The sequence below is a fragment of the Bombus huntii genome, unplaced genomic scaffold (assembly GCF_024542735.1).
Source record: "Bombus huntii isolate Logan2020A unplaced genomic scaffold, iyBomHunt1.1 ctg00000130.1, whole genome shotgun sequence".
In the NCBI taxonomy this organism is placed as follows: Eukaryota; Metazoa; Arthropoda; class Insecta; order Hymenoptera; family Apidae; genus Bombus; species Bombus huntii.
In genome coordinates this window covers 1-20584 of record NW_026099378.1, presented here as the reverse complement: position 1 = coordinate 20584, position 20584 = coordinate 1, and the positions used below count along the sequence as shown (strand labels likewise).

At 33.7% G+C, this 20584-nt stretch overlaps 1 long non-coding RNA gene and 1 pseudogene across 1 annotated transcript; one reads left to right on the top strand and one right to left on the bottom strand.

Annotated features, from left to right (window-relative positions):
- Positions 1–740: 740 nt before the first annotated feature.
- LOC126877172 (uncharacterized) lies at positions 741–15538 on the top strand. The gene is made up of 3 exons (XR_007694797.1): positions 741–1731; positions 14167–14298; positions 14925–15538. It is a non-coding gene; the product is annotated as an uncharacterized LOC126877172 (long non-coding RNA).
- A 3064-nt stretch (positions 15539–18602) lies between these two features.
- Positions 18603–20523, bottom strand: LOC126877185 (inner centromere protein A-like; annotated as a pseudogene).
- Between the last annotated feature and the right edge of the window lie 61 nt (positions 20524–20584).

Genomic DNA, 20584 nt, shown 5'->3' with positions numbered 1-20584 from the left:
GAATCCGACTTAGATTTTTTGCGAGTGCGTACGACTACCGTCCCGTTGTCCGCGGATTCGTTATTGAACCTAGGATCATTGTCATTAGTTTCTCGAGTATCTAATTACCACGGTTACTTGTCCGGTTCTATGGTAATCGTATTTGCACTACCCAATGTCTTCTCTATTGCATAACGACAACGTGTAACCCAAACGAAGATTCGTTTCACGCCCCTAACCCTAATTCTAATGTAAACCCGACGTATATATATATATAAATAAATAAATAATTATAAATTAATATTACCTATTATTAATAATAATTTAATTATATATCTCAAGATAATAAAATATTTATAATTTATATTAATTTTTATATATAAATATTTAATTATATATAATACATTTTTTCAATTTAAAGTTAAAATATTTATATTTATATTTTAATTTTTTTATAAAATTAAATGTATGTATAAAGATTTTAAAATTAATATATTTAAAATTAATAATTATATATTAATATATACTTATATACAAGATAATTCAATTTTTATCAATTTTATTAAAAAATTTTATTTTATTACGTTAAATATTTATAAATTATTTTAATTTAATTATCTAATTAAATTATTATTAATTAATTATAATAGCAATATTTATAATAGTATTGTTAATTTTTTATTTTTATATTTTAAAATATATATATAATGTACGTATCCATTATGTATTTCCAATGTACGTACAGCAGATACTCGCAGGAAAAACCAACGAGACTAATAATAAAATCAATGAATTAGAAAAAAAGAGCTATAGACAAATATCTTATAATATACCGTGGCATAATCTGCAATTTATTATAAAATAATTGATCCGAGCAGTATCAATTATAAAAGAAGATGGCTGAATATGATAGACACTGTCGAATACTAATCAAATATAATCATTTAGTTAATCTTTAAGATTTAAGTTAAGATACATCTTTGAGGAATCAATAAGTCTTTCGCTAATAGCCTAATAGATCTCTTGATAGATCAAACGAAGAAATACCTAACCGCGATTACAGCCAATTGGTACATATTATTCGATACATAATTAATATTTGTATCACGTACAGCGATGCAAGTGGTATTGAAGAAAATAGCCATTTTATGTTACAACTATAACGAGTAAATTTACTCGTTCAACTTGAGAGGAATTAAAAAGGTACCTGACTTTTAAATAAGCATTAAATAAGAAATTTAAATATCGCAGACGGTGATGTAGGTGTTATTCAAGGAAAGAGAACATTTTATTTTGTAATTAGCACGAGTAAATGAACGAATATCAATAATATAATATAATGATTAATATGAATTTTATCTGGCTGATTATTTAAATACCATAACATATTTCACAGTAACGTCATCGACTGCCGTTAGGCTCTTTTCCCTTTTTGTTCAAACTAATTGATAGTCGAAAACTAGTATCAAGGAGGTGTGAATTTAGTCTTAGTTTGTAGAAACTATTAAAATGATAAAAATGGATACCGTATTAAATCGTCGAAGGCGCCAATTTACGATAAAAATTAAGAAATTGTTCAATTTGATTTTGTTACAATGGAAAACCCGTCCTTTGCTATGTCAAGAGATCGTTAACGTTTGATTGACATCTCGACACCTTGTCAAGATATATAAGGAACGCGGAAGTCGCGCGCGAGCTCTTTCGTGCCTGAAATTCCGGACAGTGAACATCCAAGAAGAATTTAAATATAAGGTAAATAAAAAAAATTTTCAAATAACAACATTGTAACTAGTAATTTATAACGTCTAAGCCATTAATTTACAATACTTGAGAAATTAATTTATAATATTTAAGCTATTAATTTATAACATTTAAGCCATTAATATATAACATATAAGCAATTAATTTATAACGTCTAAACTATTAATTTATAACATTTGTTGAGATATGTATAATTTTCTGTGTTGGACTGGGTTAAATGTGTAGTAGAGATACTTGTATGTGAACATCAGCGTGTGGATGTATGTGTGTGCGCGGCGTCTCGAAAACAGATGAATGTAAACTGTTCAGTCGGTTAAGAGTCGGGTATAGAAGAAAGTGCTGAGACGCGTGCAAGTATGTATCGATGAATATATAAGAAATCGTCCATGAAATAAATATATTACTATTTTAAAATTAATCCTCAGTATAAATTTAGTGTTCTTATAACATTATTTCGACTTCAAAGATCCACAATTCTCAACAACATTTGTGCTATTAATTTATAACATTTAAGTTATTAATTTACAACATCTAAGCCATTAATTTACAACATTTGAACTGTTATTTTATACATTTAAGTTATTAATTTATAACATTTAGGCTATTAATTTATAACATTTAAACTATTAATTTATAACATTTAAGCCATTAATTTATAACATTTAAGCTATTAACTTTCAACATCTAAGCCAATAATGTACAACATTTAAACTGTTATTTTATACATTTAAACTATTAATTTATAACATTTAAGCTATTCATTTATACCTTCTAAGCCATTAATTTATAACATTTAAGCCATTAATCTAAAACAATTACATCATTAATTCTTAACAGTTATACCAATAATTTATAACAACATTTTCCCATTAATTCAATGTAATTATGCTCTTAATTTATAACAGTTGTACCCTTAATCGGAAGTAACTCTACATTCATTGATTTTAATCAATACCATAAATTCGTAGTGAGTGAATTAAAGATTTATTTTGCTTTATTTTATTAACGAAATCTATCAAGTCTTTGAAGTGCTATTTCATTTCCATATAGCATTATATTTTCACTCTGAATACAGTATTCAATTTCCAATTTCACTATTTCGTATAAAATCTGTGGTAACACAGAGTGTCGATGTATGTGTCACGTAAAATAACAAAATAAAAAAGGAATTTGAGGTAAAAAAATAAAAAAAGAAAACTTTATTTTTTTTCTAACATCAATACACTTTACAATCTACTTCCGAACTCTAGGCGTGACTTTCTAAGACTGACTCTTATGATTTTACTTTCGATCGGATCCGATTACTTTCTTTTGTCATTCCTGAACATCCCCACCGTCCATGCATTTGCTAGGCGTCCGCGATCGTTGCCACGTGCTTTTTCTTCTAGAACCTTCGGTGGAAGGACCGTTGGGATGTTGATGGTTCATTAGGCACTTCAGCGATATACATTGTCGCCGAGTGCTTTATCTCTATCGTCAGTCCGTCGGATTTGAAGTATGCCGGTCGTGACATATGTAACGATATATGGTATAACGTTATAACGTATTACTTTACATGATATAACTTTATAACGTATTACGTTAAATGGTATGACGTTATAACGTATTACGTTTTATGGGATGACGTTATAACGTATTACGTTATATGGTATAACGTTATAACGTATTACGTTATATGTTATAACGTTATAACGTTATAACGTAATACGTTATATGGTATGACGGTATAACGTATTACGTTATATGGGACGACCTGTTTCTGTCTGGAGATTGATTCCTAATACAACGTGTGTCCCATTATATCAGCATCTCTAAAGTACAATTCTATGTGATTTCTAGGGAGAACAATACAACCGATCCACACCTTCGTCAGGCAAAACGTTTATCCCGTGACCCTGGCTACGTTCGGCGACCAGTTGTCACCTCGAACCCACTTTCGCTTTCACAAATGTCAAACAATTACAAATGACAATTGCTTAATTACAGTTATGATAAAATCTAGGCTAAAGCATTAGAAGGCTTCCTCAAAATTGCAAAGGGAAGGCTCCGGTTTTCCTTTTATCTCCGACATATATAATAACCTGTTAATAGCAGCGTTATCGTCAATTTAACTACCCTTATTATCCCACAAGAAATAAGGGATCGAACGATTCGTGGCGTCGATTAATCAATTGCAACGGGAATTTACGACTCCCGTTGGCGCGCTTCCTCGAGATCGCGTCTCCCCACGAACGTGCGAATTTACATATTTAACAATATATATATGGCGGGTTAATGTTGAAATTTTGGGTGTTTGGGCGTTAATTTTAGTTTCTTTACATTTTTTTCCTTTAGGAATACCTGCACTTTATCATTTATGGAAGTTTTGTTAACAGAAACGAAAAATTTAGAAAAGATATGTATAATCAAGGAATCTCAGGATAGCACACTTAGACTGCAGATTTTTCTGTATGCAAAAGTAAGTCAAAGGAAGAGGATGAAGTTTTCTTGTATAAGGCTTTGTTTCTGCTTGAGCTAGCTTACAATGAAATACGTTCAGTGTGACAGAGTATCTACAACTATTTCAAACTTTAGTTTTAAATAAAAAAAGTTTACGCGCAAAAATAAGCTGGAAAAATGAAAAATGTTTTTTTTTTCTTGTTTGACGTCTTATCCTGTCTGGCGGTATGGAATTATTCTGGAAAAGCCTGTATATGTACAGAGTATATAAAAAATACACTTATTTGACCGGATTCTACAACCTAATTCTACAACTCTAGATGATACAGTTTTACAAACGTCTACTCATCGCGAGGACCAACTTGCCAACTTTTCAAAATAAGCTATGAGTCGCAATTGAACCGTTTTCTGGAGAAATGACGTTGAAATTCCATTGGGTCTTACATCGAGATTATTCGCAACAAGTTTATATTTCGCAGTCAGGTAGAAAGTAAGCAATGTGACATTAACGAGAAAACAACAAGTTTTCGTTAGCAGGTGGGATAGCCCGTGATAAACAGAATGGAGCAATCAGTGTGATTTCACATTATTACAGAATTATCTACTGTGTGAAAAAAGACTTTCAAACAAAGATTCTGATTTTATTAGCTTTCTTTTAGAATAATAGAAAATAAAATTTGTAAATAACAATTAATCTCATTATTTTAAATAATATATTTAAACTTGTTGAAATTGCAAATAATTTATTTGTCTTTTAACATTTAAACAATTATTTAAATGAAAATTTATTTAATAGTGTCCAGTATTGCGCGCAACACATTTTTGGAACAACGAACAATTCGATAGTCGGTAATAGAGATAGATGGCGAAATAATTGGATTTATTGATAAAATGAGGATTAAATTGATTAAAAAAAGTAAATTGATTAAAATGTATACAAATCCTACATATACAAGAATAATATCTTGCACATCATGGTATCCAAATATACTTTCCCAGTAAAGTTCCATTTGATCCTCGTGCTAAGTAGCATACGGTGCCAGCAAACGTCAATTTTTACAAAATTTTGCATGAATCAATCGATCCAGAGGCTCCGATCCTCCGAAATCACGCTAGTGGACACTTATACGCCCTGACACTTTTTATACATGCTGTACATAAAAATATATGTATCGAAACTGTTGTTATTTCTATACTCAGAGGTAAGATCAGAGTAGTTATTATTTTATTGAATGGATAAATCTATTACACCGTTCTGAGCCAAAAAAAGCCTTTATTGCACACGCTTACAAAAACTAGGGATAAAAACAAAAAAGCATCTTAAGCCTATCGATTAAATCTATCGATTGTAACTAGCATCATCCTCTAGTTACTATTTCTTATCACTAACGCATCTGCATATGGATGGCGAGCACGAACTCACGTTGTCATTTTCAACAGAAACTTTGATACAAAGTACGCAGATTTGTGTATAAATACATTACGGTTGAAAAATTGTTGAATATTTACTACTGTATCTGTTATACTTGATCGTTAACACCTATTTTTTTCGCCTGCCTAACTTACTATCCTCAAAACATTATCAGATTATACATTTTGTTCGGCTGATAAAATGGAATTTCTTGGAATTTAGAGCTCCCTTTACATTCACTTGTTATTGTACGAGTATTTTGCTCGTTCACCAGCCGTTCACTCATTTTATTTTGCAATCGTGACAATTTGATGCTGCTTCTCCACTCTGTATAACGTGTTACCTACAAACACCGATATGTATATAATCTGATGCATTAATTACTATACGATACACCATGAGGACGTTAATACACGCAAAACGAAATAGATAAACAGTATCTGCTAAAATTATAGCTATAATATATAATATAATATATAACATAATATAATATAATATAATATAATATATTTTTGTTACAGTCAACTTCTCCAAAAGTCAAAAGCTTGTCTTGTTATTGGCGCGTACCGTAAACACTCGACTAATTGCGTATTTCTTAAAGCTATATTTCCCCTCTTTACAACTTTTTTACGAGATTAGTTTGAAATCAGCCCAATTGATAAACCATTTCAATTTTCAATCTCTATATTCAAAATTTATTATAATCAATTCTATTTTAGTTTTTGCTATCAAAGGAACATAAATTGGAAGTTGAAACAAAAAACATGGGTTCTAATTAAATATTACTATCTGCTTCTATTCTTAATCGTTACGAATTATTTATACATTATTACCAATTATCAATTGTTTATTGTACATTGCTCGGTGCATTCACCCTATTACCCCTACACTTCCGTATCATCAACCATATTGCTATCTTCGAATAATTTTCCTCAAACGCAAAATCTCCCACATACCTAACCTTTTAATTTCAAAGCTAATTAATTCAGGGACATCTTCGATCTTTAACAAGCGTGTATCCTACCAATGATTAGCAGCTACTCTTCATTAATTCATTAATTCATTGATTCAATCTGTAACGTTTCGAGTATGTACATCGCATGTCGTATCATTGTATCGGTATTGTATCTGTTGATTCGAAAGATAGCTGGTTACTCAGGTGGCTAAATTGATCTCGCCATAGACGAAACTTATTTGTGTATCCATCTATGTATATATATGTCGGATCACGATTCGAATTTTGGGCGCGCGACGACTCTTCATGTGGACTAGCCATCGTTTCACAAAGCCGAGATTTTATTTACACGTATATACAGGTCTATCACTAAGCTTAACAAATAATAAGTACAACTAATAATAAGTCTAACAAACACTAAGCCTAATGAATAATACGATCTACGAATAATTAAATTAAATAATACTATTAGCAATGTTTGAGTTCAAACGAATCCACGGTCACCGGGATAACTCCTTACTAAGCGAAACTAACTTAGACGCAAATGCGATCGTCGAAAATGCTCGATGTATCACTCTCCAAGGCAATCGCAAGAATGCCAGCCTCGTGGAGATTTTTCTCCCTGTACGATTGCATTTTGTTTTCTATACCCGTTTGGAAGCATCGAGAAGGTTCCAAACGCCGTTGCTAGGCACACTCGTTGGAAGCATCGAGAAAGTTCCAAACGCCGTTGCTAGGCAATTTCTACCTGGAGTTTTGATTACTAATACAATGTATGTCCCATTGCATCGGCACCTCCGAGGCAACATCACACGTGGCTAGGCCCGCTCTCGAGGCCGCATGCCGCCACAACCACATTTCTCGGAAAACACATACAACCACTCCAGACCTCCGTTAGATAAAACATCCATCCCGTGACCGTGGCTACGTTCAGCGACCGATTGTCACCTCGAACCCAATCTCGCTTATTACAAATCTTAAGCAATTACAAGTATAATAAAATCTAGGCTAACGTACTAGAGGATGTTCCCAAAATTTCCAAGGAAAGGCTTCGGCTTTCCTTTCATCTCCGACATATAAAAGATATACACAAGCAAACAGATAAGGCAATCGAGAATCAATGGATTCAATAGCCGGTAAATATTTACAAAAAAAGGAGATACCGCCGATTTTGACATTTTTTAAATATTTTGTTAATGTTATCAGTTTCGACAAAGTAACGAAGATGTAGAGTCGAATTCGAGTACGATAAGTAGTCACAGAAAATTTATCTTTTCTCCAATTGATTGCGTCTCCTAGTTTAATGGTGTTTTATAAACGGGCCGCTTATCTTGAAAATGGTAAATCCATTTTCCTTTGTTTCGGAATATTGAAACATTACGTTCGATTGGACTATTTTACTACGTTTTATGACCTTGAGTGACCTTAAATGACCGCGATATTTAAATCCGTCTTCAAAAGAGCAACAATGGGACAAATAGGTATTCAAAACTACACGGCTGCACTTAAAAAAAAAAACGAAGCCTATTAAAGTGTTCTTTAAAACTCGTAAACGCGTCCATCTGAGAAAAACTTTTTCCATCGCGTAATAGCCTCCTCGAAACCAAACAACTTTTGTTTCAAACATTTCCCTGCGTCTTAAAAAATTGAAAGAATTATTCAGGTGGTTTGCTGTTGAAGACTCAGCCTGTATATCCCCAAAATTCCATGTAGTTCTGATTGTTAGGCAAACTGATATTGTAATCTAACACGAGTCAACCTCATCAAGGGGCGAGAGGGAGGGGGTGTCAATAGACTAAACACAGAGGTATTCGCCTCTATATGTACCTCTATTCGCTATTTTGAACATGAACAGAAAGATAACAGTACGGAGTGGGTGAGAAAAGCATTAAGAATTTTGATCCAGCATTTTTTAATCTCTTTATTGTGACATGAAAACTACGGAAAAAGTAATTTAAAAAAGCGACCAGATATCAATGACCTACGAAAAAGATAAAATTCATCCGGACAGAAAGAAGGAAGAAAACTATTTAACGTTTCATCAGAGAAAAAGAATCGAGGAAAAGGCTTGGTTATTGATCTTGTGAGACAGGAACGTCATAAATGCTAGTATAGGTAATCTTGCAGAAGTTGTTAAGAATCTTTATCGTAGTTTGGTATGAAAAATATCGAATAATTTGGATTTCGAATCACATACAAAATAAGATGCAGGGGAGAGTCGCACAGTACCTTGTGCTAGAGTTGGTAAAAATGAAAATTTACAAAGTGACTTTATAGCACAAATGGAACTTGATAAAAGTAGGAAAATTAATTTTATGAAATTCAATAATACGAATTGACGAATTGACAATGTGCAAGAATAGTAATGTCGGAATTTCTAGGAAACGAAAAATTGTCGTCCAGTACCGATCAATTATTTAATTATTTGATCTTTTGCTCTAAATGGTTAATAATGTTTAAAAAAGTCCTCTAGATGTCAGTATACATATTCTTATTCAAATTTGATTTTTATGTATATCGTATGGAAAATACTTAATATTTTCTTGATCTGCGCATTCGACGTGTGCCCAGACTTCACATTCGTCGTTTTTGAAACATTGAAAGCTGCAGTGACCTGTCTTTGGGCCATTTTATTTTTGAGGAGTAGCTTCGAAGCCCCATTCATGTTCTCCTCTGACCATTTCTCTCTTTTCTGTTTTGGACTTTCAGACATTTTTCTATGGGAAAAGGTAGAAGAAAAATTAAACGGACACCTTCTAATTTAGTCTCAGTTGCCAAAATATTGAACTTACAGGTAAAAGAAATTCGGTCTATGACTAAATCATCGGTATTAGACGACAAATACGTTGAACAAATACGTTTTAGATTATAATGTATGTAATATACAAAGGAAATTATAAAAGTGGGGCAAATAACTGGTAATTACACTTAATAAATTAGATATAGTATACATTAAAAAACATTTTACTTACCTGAAAAACAACATGTCAACTCTAGAAAATAATTTTTAATTTTCGAAATATCAATGTATATGTTTGACATATCAGATCAATATGGCTCCGAAATATGTTACACGGAATTGTTAATTTTCATTTGTTTGTTCCAATAAAAGCGCTAATATCTGGTGAAAAATCCTATGTATTTAGAAATTAACAGAAATGTTAAGTGAGCTGTTATTTTGCCCGCATTGTATTTCTTACATGTAATGCCTGTTACACGTTTTATCTTTAAAATAGCAAACTCATTATTTACTCGAGATTTATTCCTAGCGCACAAATATTTTTCAATAGAGCGATGCAAAGTTTTACTGTATCTCGGATCATCACAAGTTAATCAAAATCTTGAGGATTCGATTTCACCTGCTCAAAGTGACTTTTGCAGGCAAAAGAAGTTGTTCCTCGGATACTTTAATATTTTTTACTAAATTTCATCAAAAATAGAATTTTATTTGCTAATAGAAGATAACTATGTTTTGGTACTCCTACAGAACAATATCACGACATTCGCTAAAATTACAAATATTGTACAGTATATTCACTACAAGGCTAATTGAAATAGCTTGTAATCCAACATATAAGAATGCTACTTGCAAAGTATCTTTGCTAGTAACAGTTTAAAGTAGAGAGATATTCCTAAACAATCATATATTTTATACATATATGTACGTAGTATATACAGTGGATATAACTATCTTTCTGAATTTATAAAATAACAGTATATAATAATAAATAATAATAATAAATAAAAATAACATAATAATAATAAATTTATAGAATAACAATATTCCAATATTTATATTTTTCCTTATTGCAATTTTGTAAACCGTCAAAGCGTTTACAACAGAAATTCCCAGAAGGAATTGAATGCCAAGTTTTCTGTAACATTTGATTCCTTTTCTAATTGTGGTGGCATAAGAAACCATTTGATCGGAATAATCTATACCACACTTTCCTTCGTTATATTCGACAACAGCTAGCGGTTTTAATGTAGCGAACAAGCGAAACGAAAGATCATTCTTGAGACCATCACTTGAGCGATTCGCATTACTAAAATATCGATAGGAGCACCTAGCAGAGAACGCTTGGTACTGCTGTACGCGTGGCCTGACGCAGATTTTTTTGAAAACACGCGTGGCAGTCAATGTGTTAATAAACTATTAAACTACATGTCGCGAAGAAGTATCCCCTTTATGAACATTTATTAATAGCTCTAGAGTTGATAATATTAGCTTGAGGAAGTTCTGTATGTACGTGTAATTGATAGTACTCGCGTACACCTGTGCGTGTAAAACGTTTCAAGTTAATAAAGAAAACATGATACACGTGGAATAGGTATGAATAAAAATTACAAGAAGCCGGAGAATATTCTAAAACATATGCCATGATAAAATATAAATTGTAAAGAGTTATAGATCATGTTATTATATATTAAAATTATGCTTAACAAGCAGATATTAGCGTAAATATGACGCTGCGTTAATTAAATCCAACAATATTGAGAAAAGAACAAATTGAACAATACCTAGAAATAATTTAGAAAAACACTGTTAGATCAATTTCAAATTGGGTTTTCTTTACTCGATGTCAAACTTAACTCTTATTCGTCTTTTGCATAAACTCTTTTCGTGATATGAAACTTTAGAGTTGACATGCTGCTGGTATTAATTGCACACGCAGAATAAGATTTTCCAAATTGAACCGAAACGATGTAGACAGAAAAATGTAATACTTTCAATACTCATAACAATTATTTATGCATTCCGCATATAAACCTACCGAATATTTATTACTTACTTTTAGCTCAAAAATATTTGATATACTACTACCAAGCAAATATTAGATTGAAGAGGAAATCATACATGAAAGATGTCACTTTTTTTAATAAAAAGTTCGTTCTCATCAAAGTTTCTGGCAATTTATTACATACCTGTGTACAAAGTGGATTACTTTGTAACACAACTGGAAAGTAACTTTCTTTAGTAATGATTTACGTAATAAATTACGCAAAAAGTAAAAAGAAGATTATATTTTAAATCATATTCTAAGAATAACTGTATTTTAAACGTGATTTCAAAAGAATTTTGAATTTAAAAATTCGTCAAAAGTACATACGTACTTACTACTTCGACACGATCTAGGCTAATTATGTGTACTAATGTTTATACATCTTGATAGTAGCTGTATTCAAAGAGCGCGTCGAATCTTTTTATAGTATTTGCCTTTTGATGTATTAAAAGTATCATTAGAGATATTCTTCTTATTATCGCAAATATGTATTGTTCTGCTCATTGCATCGACAAGTGAACGGATTTTAAGCTTCCTATTCTTTTACATTTTCAATATTTCCAGAGTTATTTGTTTTCAGTAGAAAAAATATTAATTCCTGCCACTTTTGAGAGGAATTGTTTAGAAGTGTATCCTGTTTATCTCGAATCGCTCAAATATATCGGGGAAAAAATGAATGACACAAAAATCGAATGACATCGAAAGGGATATACTATTATATTCGTGTGTATTTACTTTGCGTGTATTGTCTTAACATGAAATCTCTTGCGTGTTAAAATATTTCAATGGATATCTCCATTTTTTGTTACATAATCACGCAGCTGACGTTCAGACATCTCTAAAATACTAGAAACTTGCGTCTTTCGCACCATCCGCTATCGTAATAGAAACTTTCAAATTCGACAGAGCAATACAAAGCACGTGTCACGTAAAATAACAAAATAAAAAAGGAATTTGAGGTAAAAAAATAAAAAAAGAAAACTTTATTTTTTTTCTAACATCAATACACTTTACAATCTACTTCCGAACTCTAGGCGTGACTTTCTAAGACTGACTCTTATGATTTTACTTTCGATCGGATCCGATTACTTTCTTTTGTCATTCCTGAACATCCCCACCGTCCATGCATTTGCTAGGCGTCCGCGATCGTTGCCACGTGCTCTTTCTTCTAGAACCTTCGGTGGAAGGACCGTTGGGATGTTGATGGTTCATTAAGCACATCAGCGATATACATTGTCGCCGAGTGCCGCCACATCTTTATCTCTATGGTCAGTCCGTCGGATTTGAAGTATGCCGGTCGTGACACACGCGAAAAGTGACTGACCAAAAAAGAACTGAATGTTTTGACGACATTAAGAAACTGCAGCCTTGTATTTCAGCAATATCATACCAGCAATAACAAATTTTGAGAAATATCTTTATGTTCTATTCCTGTGGCGTACTTTGGATAACGCTAATCCCGGCGACACACTAAATTTTGAAATCCATACGACTGATTCTACAGAAGCGGGGATTCTACAGCAGCGATTTCGCTTGCACAGTTGTTCATTTAATTTGTGAATTGTAAGAAACCTCAAGTATGTCAGAGGACATAGTGATATTGCTACAAAAGCGACTAGACAAATAGAGAGCTACATGTGATTTTATCGTATTTTTTTAACCCTTTCGCTTCGGCAATCCAGTCCGCCGAAGTACTGTCACTGAACGGAAACGCGCGCCAGAAATACGCACAGTGTGTGTCACGACCGGCATACTTCAAATCCGACGGACTCACGATAGAGATAAAGCACTCGGCGACAATGTATATCGCTGAAGTGCCTAATGAACCATCAACATCCCAACGGTCCTTCCACCGAAGGTTCTAGAAGAAAAAGCACGTGGCAACGATCGCGGACGCCTAGCAAATGCATGGACGGTGGGGATGTTGAGGGATGACAAAAGAAAGTAATCGGATCCGATCGAAAGTAAAATCATAAGAGTCAGTCTTAGAAAGTCACGCCTAGAGTTCGGAAGTAGATTGTAAAGTGTATTGATGTTAGAAAAAAAATAAAGTATTCTTTTTTTATTTTTTACCTCAAATTCCTTTTTTATTTTGTTATTTTACGTGACATGTGCGTGGCTACTGTATATACGTTTTCCTAAGTCTTAAATAATAATAATTCTTGTAAGAACCGTATACGAAATATCGTTTCACTGTCAATGGATTTAGTAGATTTTTTAGCATGAAACAATATACGATTTTGATGTTGTTTCAACAACGAGTAACTTAAAGAAGTGATTAATCCAATATGTCAATAAAATCAAGGGAAAATGTTCTGTCGATAACGAAAAAATATATTAATGACCACAGATAGCATTTGTATATGCATCATTTTTGTCAAATTTTGTCTTCAAAACACAACTTTGGACAATACAAGAACTAGATATTAAGTTTTTAATGTTTTTAATATTCCTCTTTTATCTACTTTTGCTAAAATACATTAAACACATTTCAATACTAAACTAAAGATCTTTAAACTTAAAAATGACTTTTGCTTATTCCCATGTCACAAACAATTGGTTTTAATAATTATCGATCAATACTCTCTTATTCGTAAGCACATCAGCATATTCGATCCATGCAAATTCACGTAAAATGTTACTACTTCCTGCCTTTCGTTACATGTATCTTAATAAATTGTATCTTATTAAATCCTAATAAATATGAGTCTTAATAAAAAGAAGTTACTTTTTACGTAGACCAAACCTAGTTCTATTATTAAGCGCGTAAGCAGATAAGATGAAGATCAAATAGAGGCAAAGCTAAAAAATAACGATTATATATTTTCATGTTTCAGCGTTGAAAACTTATGTGGGTGAAACGCTAGAATTGACTGGAGTTCTTCGACAAGAAATGGGCACTTGTCTTTGCATAGACAGCAACAATGTGCCTCCGACAGTCAGCAAACGTTACTCTGTACAAGTTCACTGTATGTATTATTAAGCGCTTATCATAGAGTTATTATATAAATATATTTGCAATTATCATTCTTATATATTATACAAGGTGAATCAGAACAGGTGGAAAATATGGCAGAGGTTGATTCTGAATACTGAAATAAGAAGAAAATTTTATATAACATAATATGCCTAATATGACCATACGTTCCGCTTATAGCTTATTTTGCGATGCTAAACATTACACAGATGAACGATTTCTTGGAAAATAGATAAATCGTGCTGGCCTTATTTCCGGACCAATACGCTCTTCGGATCCGAATCCGTTCGATTATTAAATACGGGGACGTTTAAAATCTCTTACTTATAAAACGTTAGTTGACGTGACGATCAAAATTTTCGACAAATTCGTGTAAGCTGTTCGAACAAGATGGACGATCTATGACGCGACGCATTCGCGTTTCCATAGAAACTGGAACTGGTCGATTCGAGTAATTTCTCTAAAAATAGGTAAGAAAGTACTGTGACACAAAGCAAGCGTCTACTCGAAAACGTTTATACGAAATTTTCTTCTTATTTTAATGCGCTGAATCAGCCCCTGCTTGCCTGGAAGCCGTACTTTCCACATGTCTCGAACTCTATCATACCGATCCACTAGGTAAACAAAATAAAAACCTGCCAAGCACTGTGGCGGCACGGGCCACGGAACTTTTCAACGGCTCCGGATGCAAAGCGCGACGCCGCCAAAGCGCAACACCGACGTGCCCAATGTACCATCGATATCTTCACACTCTTTCCGCCGAATTCTCGGAAGAGCATACACGTGCCAGCACTGGCGGCACATCTAATGAATGCACGCTAGTGGGGGATATCGATGGGCTACGAAGGGAAGAATCTGCGCGATCCGAAACAAAAGCACAGGCAGTCTGTCTTACGCCATTAAATGTGTAACTCCTCGGTACTATTTGCATAGCAACGCGTCGAATGATCTCTCGGTGTCTATCGTTATTTGTTAGTTGTTACCAGTTGTCTGTTAAGTGTAATTGTTAATTGTTAATTGTTAACTCTGATTGTTGATTAGTTCTAAATAAACTATTGTTCGTTAAAAACACCAAGAGTAGTTCCTTACGCACCTATCACCATACCACCTCAGCACGAACGCCGTATAGATTGTTTTCACCTGTTCGATTCGTGCTAGATTTGACTAAAATACTCATGCGAAGTTATTGAAAATATAAAATCCGAATTAACATCCAGTTTTCAACAACCTGTCTAAAGATAGCGCTCACAAACAAGCTATCATTTCTTGAAACAAATATATAAGATTTATTTACGTTATTAATTTCGTGTGTCGAAATACAGCCCACTCAAAACATTCTATGGACCAAACGAAAAAATTGTTGACATTGATTGTCAACAAGTCCTACAAACTAGGATCTTTCATATTTCTTTCGCTTTTGATAATTAGACACAACCTCCCGCTAGCCGATGAGTCATTCTGCTATATTTGGCTTATCCTTTGTTATTATACAAATTACTGCCATTGTTCACGGCTGATCTACTAATTCGTTTGGTGACTAGACACTACGTTAGATATTTTAATCAAATAAACTCATAATTGTATCGATAAAATACTTCCTATCAGTACAATATATGATCTAAAATTTAAACATCCTGCTTCAGGGCGACATATCCAGTGAATTAACGGCGCCTGAACAATCCCTTAAAACGGGTAAATCTATAACTTTATTATCTAATTTCAACCTAATATCCACAAACTGATCAACATAATTTCACTATGCCCAAAAAGAATCGCCTTGCAAATGATATCGATATTTACGACATTTCTTTGCTATATTAATATAGTATTATTTGTTATAGATCCAGACCACCGACCTCGACCAGGGCTATCAAAATTCGCCTTCGTCATGGCCAATAACCAATATAATATTAACTACGATAGAAACTGTCATTGTTAATTTAACACTAGCTATCGCTGCTATAATACGAATAGCCTGTATACATATTAAATAAACTGTAATAAATAACTTATTATTTTTAAATACATCCTGTCTTATTTATCTACACCTTCCTTTGTCTTACGTCCACCTTGACCTACGCATTGTCGCGTAAAATTCGTGATAAAAAAGGATTTTTGCAATCCACTAGCGATAAAAAGTTCGCGTACAAGGTAAATAGCGGGCAAAAGAACGGTACAAAGCATAGAGTGTAGAGTATAGTAGCATCGCAGAAAAAGAAAAATCAACAGCTTGGTCGGTCATTGAGCAGCAACAGATCGAGCAACGATACAAATGATCATGGAAGTGCGTTTCTGCTTTCCGGTCTGTTCGAACTATGACGATTTGTCTTTCTGATCTTTCCGACTCGACCGTTGCACCGTTCACTCGACCATCGACCATAAATTGTTTCGAATTTTCTAGAGAACGGACACTTGAAACTACGTGCTTGCGGTACATTCGATAGCCAAGACAGAGGGATCCTTCGTGAGCCTGTTTTCGTCCTGCGAGACGAGCAAATTATTAGAAATTTCCTGATGCAATTGTACGCGGTTTTATGCAACTTTGATTATACACGTGAACGATATTTGGCACAGAGGAGTAACATTTTCGGGGTAACATTTGCGCACTAATAGGTTCCCACGTAGCTAAAATAAAGCAAAAGTTGCGCGAAATTAACGGATGACAGTTGAGAAATTTCTTGGATGATCTACGTTTATTACGAAATGGTTGGATGCGAGAATCGATATCTGGTAGCATCTAAGTTGTCCGAGAGAGTTTCACGATAAAGGAAGAGATCTCTGCCGATACTCTCTATCCGACTATCGTAGCAGATTTGCGTACTTTTGCAAGGTTCTCCAAATTAATACAAATTTCTAACTACCGCAACATCGAGATATTATACATCGTAAGGCAAAGTTAAGGAGAGTGGCGATGACCTCGGAAACGCGAAAAATATCTCAGAAGATAGAATTTTGGTGGCGGGAAGGACAAATGTTCGTGATGGTTTTCCCAATAGCGATTCTGATTCTCCCTTGACGTGTCTGCTCGGCGCCACTTCCGGCATCGTGACAACCACCGTAAGCCCTAGGAAGCCCTTACAGCCTCCTTTACATCGCATATGCCCTTCTCGCTGTTGATGAAAATCCAATTTGTGAAATTAGACGTTTGCTCGCTTTGAGACAAAGTAAACCGCGTTTCTCACAGGTGTTCGGCAGATGGCGATGATGAGATATAGTGCAACAAAGTGAAATTTTACGCGCGTAAATCTAACAGGATTATAATGTAACAGAAGCACAACAAAGAGGAAACTTGTGATGAAAAAGGAAGAATATATTACCAACGAAACTCTTTTGCTCCATTTTCTTTCGTAGAATTATATTTCACTTGCGAGTATTATAGCAGGTCTGCCTTTGATACAAAAATCATAAAAGGTTTACGTATCTGCACGTATATTTACGCTGTATGAACGACACTCGAGTATTACACGCATGCATTATCGACAAATAGATCCACGTTCGAGATAAGAGTTCCTCTTTGATACTTTCTTATGGTATAAATAACGAGAAATTATCAGGAAGTATGTAATAACATTACAGTGAAACTACTCATACTTCGTTACTTTTACTCGCATGTATAACACCTACAACGATATTCTTTGTTGAATCAATAAATAAAAGCGCTCCCCAGCGTACGTACAAGACTAGATCTTGAAATATAAGAATCGACGTAACAATAAGACTAGAAAAGTTCGAAATGAAAATAATTCGCCGAAACGGCAAAAAGAGAATACCTGACACAAAAATAACGATACGGTAAATCAGCGTCCCGTTTTAATTTTCATCGATCAGTCGTCCAGCAAGCGAGATGTGTCAAGCAGCAACGGCGACAAGGTAACAGAGACGAAACATTATCGAGTTAACGCACGCGAAGTGGTCGCAGGAATGGCTGACGGGTGCGAGAGTGTAATGCACTTACGTCACGCGAATTTCAGACGAAACAACTGGTGGTGTAACGAAAATTTAGCGTCGCAACCGAATGTGCTAAATATAAAATGGATGGCTGTTGACCGAAAGAAAAATGCTCGACGATACGGTGCCGCCGTTTGTTCTCTTACAAGATTGAACGTCCACGGTCGACCCATTTACCAGACCCTCCTCGTTACACGAAGAGACGAAATCACCAGTGCTATTTAATCGTGCGAATTATATCACGCGTATCTCGCGAATTATTACACGACAGTGATAATAAGGCAAATCTAATAAAATTTACTTCTCATTAAAAAGTCGTACCAAAACAATTATTTATTAATTGGTTTATTTATTAATTCTTAAGAAGATACATATAAATAAGAAAAAATGGTAAAATTTGATTAGTATAATAAAAATAATATATGCCTATGATCATTCTAAAATATAAAAAGTGAAATAGTCTTACGTTCATTGGTATATTTTAAGAACACATACATCTTTTAACGATAGTTGCAATGTAACATCATTTTTATATTACACGCAAGGTATGGCAAGTATTCCTGCTCTAAGGCACAATTTGAAATCAACAACATTCAGTTTAACAAATTATAACTTCTATTCGTTTTCCATCATGGAATAACGCGGTGGTGTCTTCCATATTGCACTGGACGTGCGTTGTAATCTACTCCTATCTATATTTTCAAACATTTCAGTTAAATCTGGTGTGCACATTCTTCTATCAAAGAATTTATAGACTGCTTTCTTCGGAATTTATCGTTGCATTGCAAGTTCATTTTCGCGTATGTACGCTAAAATTGATAAAAATTCGAGTACTCCATGCATTATAATGTTTATTAACTCATTAAGTAAAACAACACTTACATTGCGCCTAATGTGGAATTGTACGCCTTGGTCTGGCTTCATCGTCCGATGTGTCGTCGTCAGGTTTACTGTGCAAAACAGAAGTGGACCTTGCTGTTTGGAGCTATATTTTGGATAAAATATCGAATGAATAATAGCTTGTGTTTTTATAACAGAAGAATACTTTGATACTGTTTGTAATGTTACCTGCGATGTCATCATCTGAGTCTCCTTCTTTTGTTTCGCTAATAAGATTTTTTTTGCTTTTTCGACAGATCTTCGTGCCAGTTTTTGAACAATGGCTTTTTCTGAAATTTTTTCTTTTTCAAAGGCCTCGACTCTCCTTCTTACGGGCACATTTTTCTTCATTTCATTTTGAATGTCCTGTTTCGTCATGTTTCTATTAGACATTTCCCTTTCACGGGATGGCTCATCTTCTGCGAATAATTCTTCGAACTCGGTGAGTCCAATCGCTTGATTCAGCTGCTGAACCTCCTCCTGCAGAGTTATTGGCGACCGTGATGCAAATTTAGGTTCATTATTTTTTCCTATACTACTAGCCAAGTTTTTATTAATTACTACCGTTTCGTTTGATTTTATTGGTGATAAAGGTTCTACAATTGCGGTAGCGTCCATCATCTTCTGCGTATAAGTAGAATTGATGTCCATCGTGGAATTCATAAGAGGAGTAAATTTCTCAAGTGCATCCTCGCACATTGAAGGATCTTCAATATCATTTCTTGCTGATGGAATTACTGTATCATCAATAATATTAGAATATTTACCCTTCGTGTTTTCACTCCGTGAAAAAGTTCTCTTTATATTACTATCTCTTGTTGTCATTGAAGACTTTAATGGTTCAATCCTTTCTGGCTGTATTGCATCTTCTTTTGAAATTGTTTCGCTTAAAACATTCTTTTTTGTTTTACTATGTTTTGTAGGACCTTTTGTGTTTTTTTCATCTGAACTACTTCTAGCACTTTCCTTTTTTTTAGGTCGGCCTCCACGTTTCCTCTAAAAATTTAATATTTAACAACGTTATAGTAGTATTTATATACACAATGTACATACAATTGTATAAGCAATTAGATTTTGACGCATTAATTAACCGATATCAAACATTATTGGGTACTACATATAAGGGTTAGTATTGATTAGTAACATAAGATATGGGGTAAGATTAAAAGTATTAAATTTCATCATAATATGACACAAACATTTACATTACTGTCATCATCAAGAGTTAGCCTTCGTAATTTTGTAACAAGTGACATTGACTGCTGCTTTTTAATGTTAATTGCAGCTTTTATTGCAGCCTTTCTTTTTGTTCGGTCAATTGTTGTTTCCAGCACATCCCCAGTTTTTACATCTTTATTTTCTGTTTTATCATGTACTGCTGAATCTGTTACTGTATTATCAGTATTGATAATATCATTTTCTGGGATAGTCTCTTTACGGCGATAACCTTT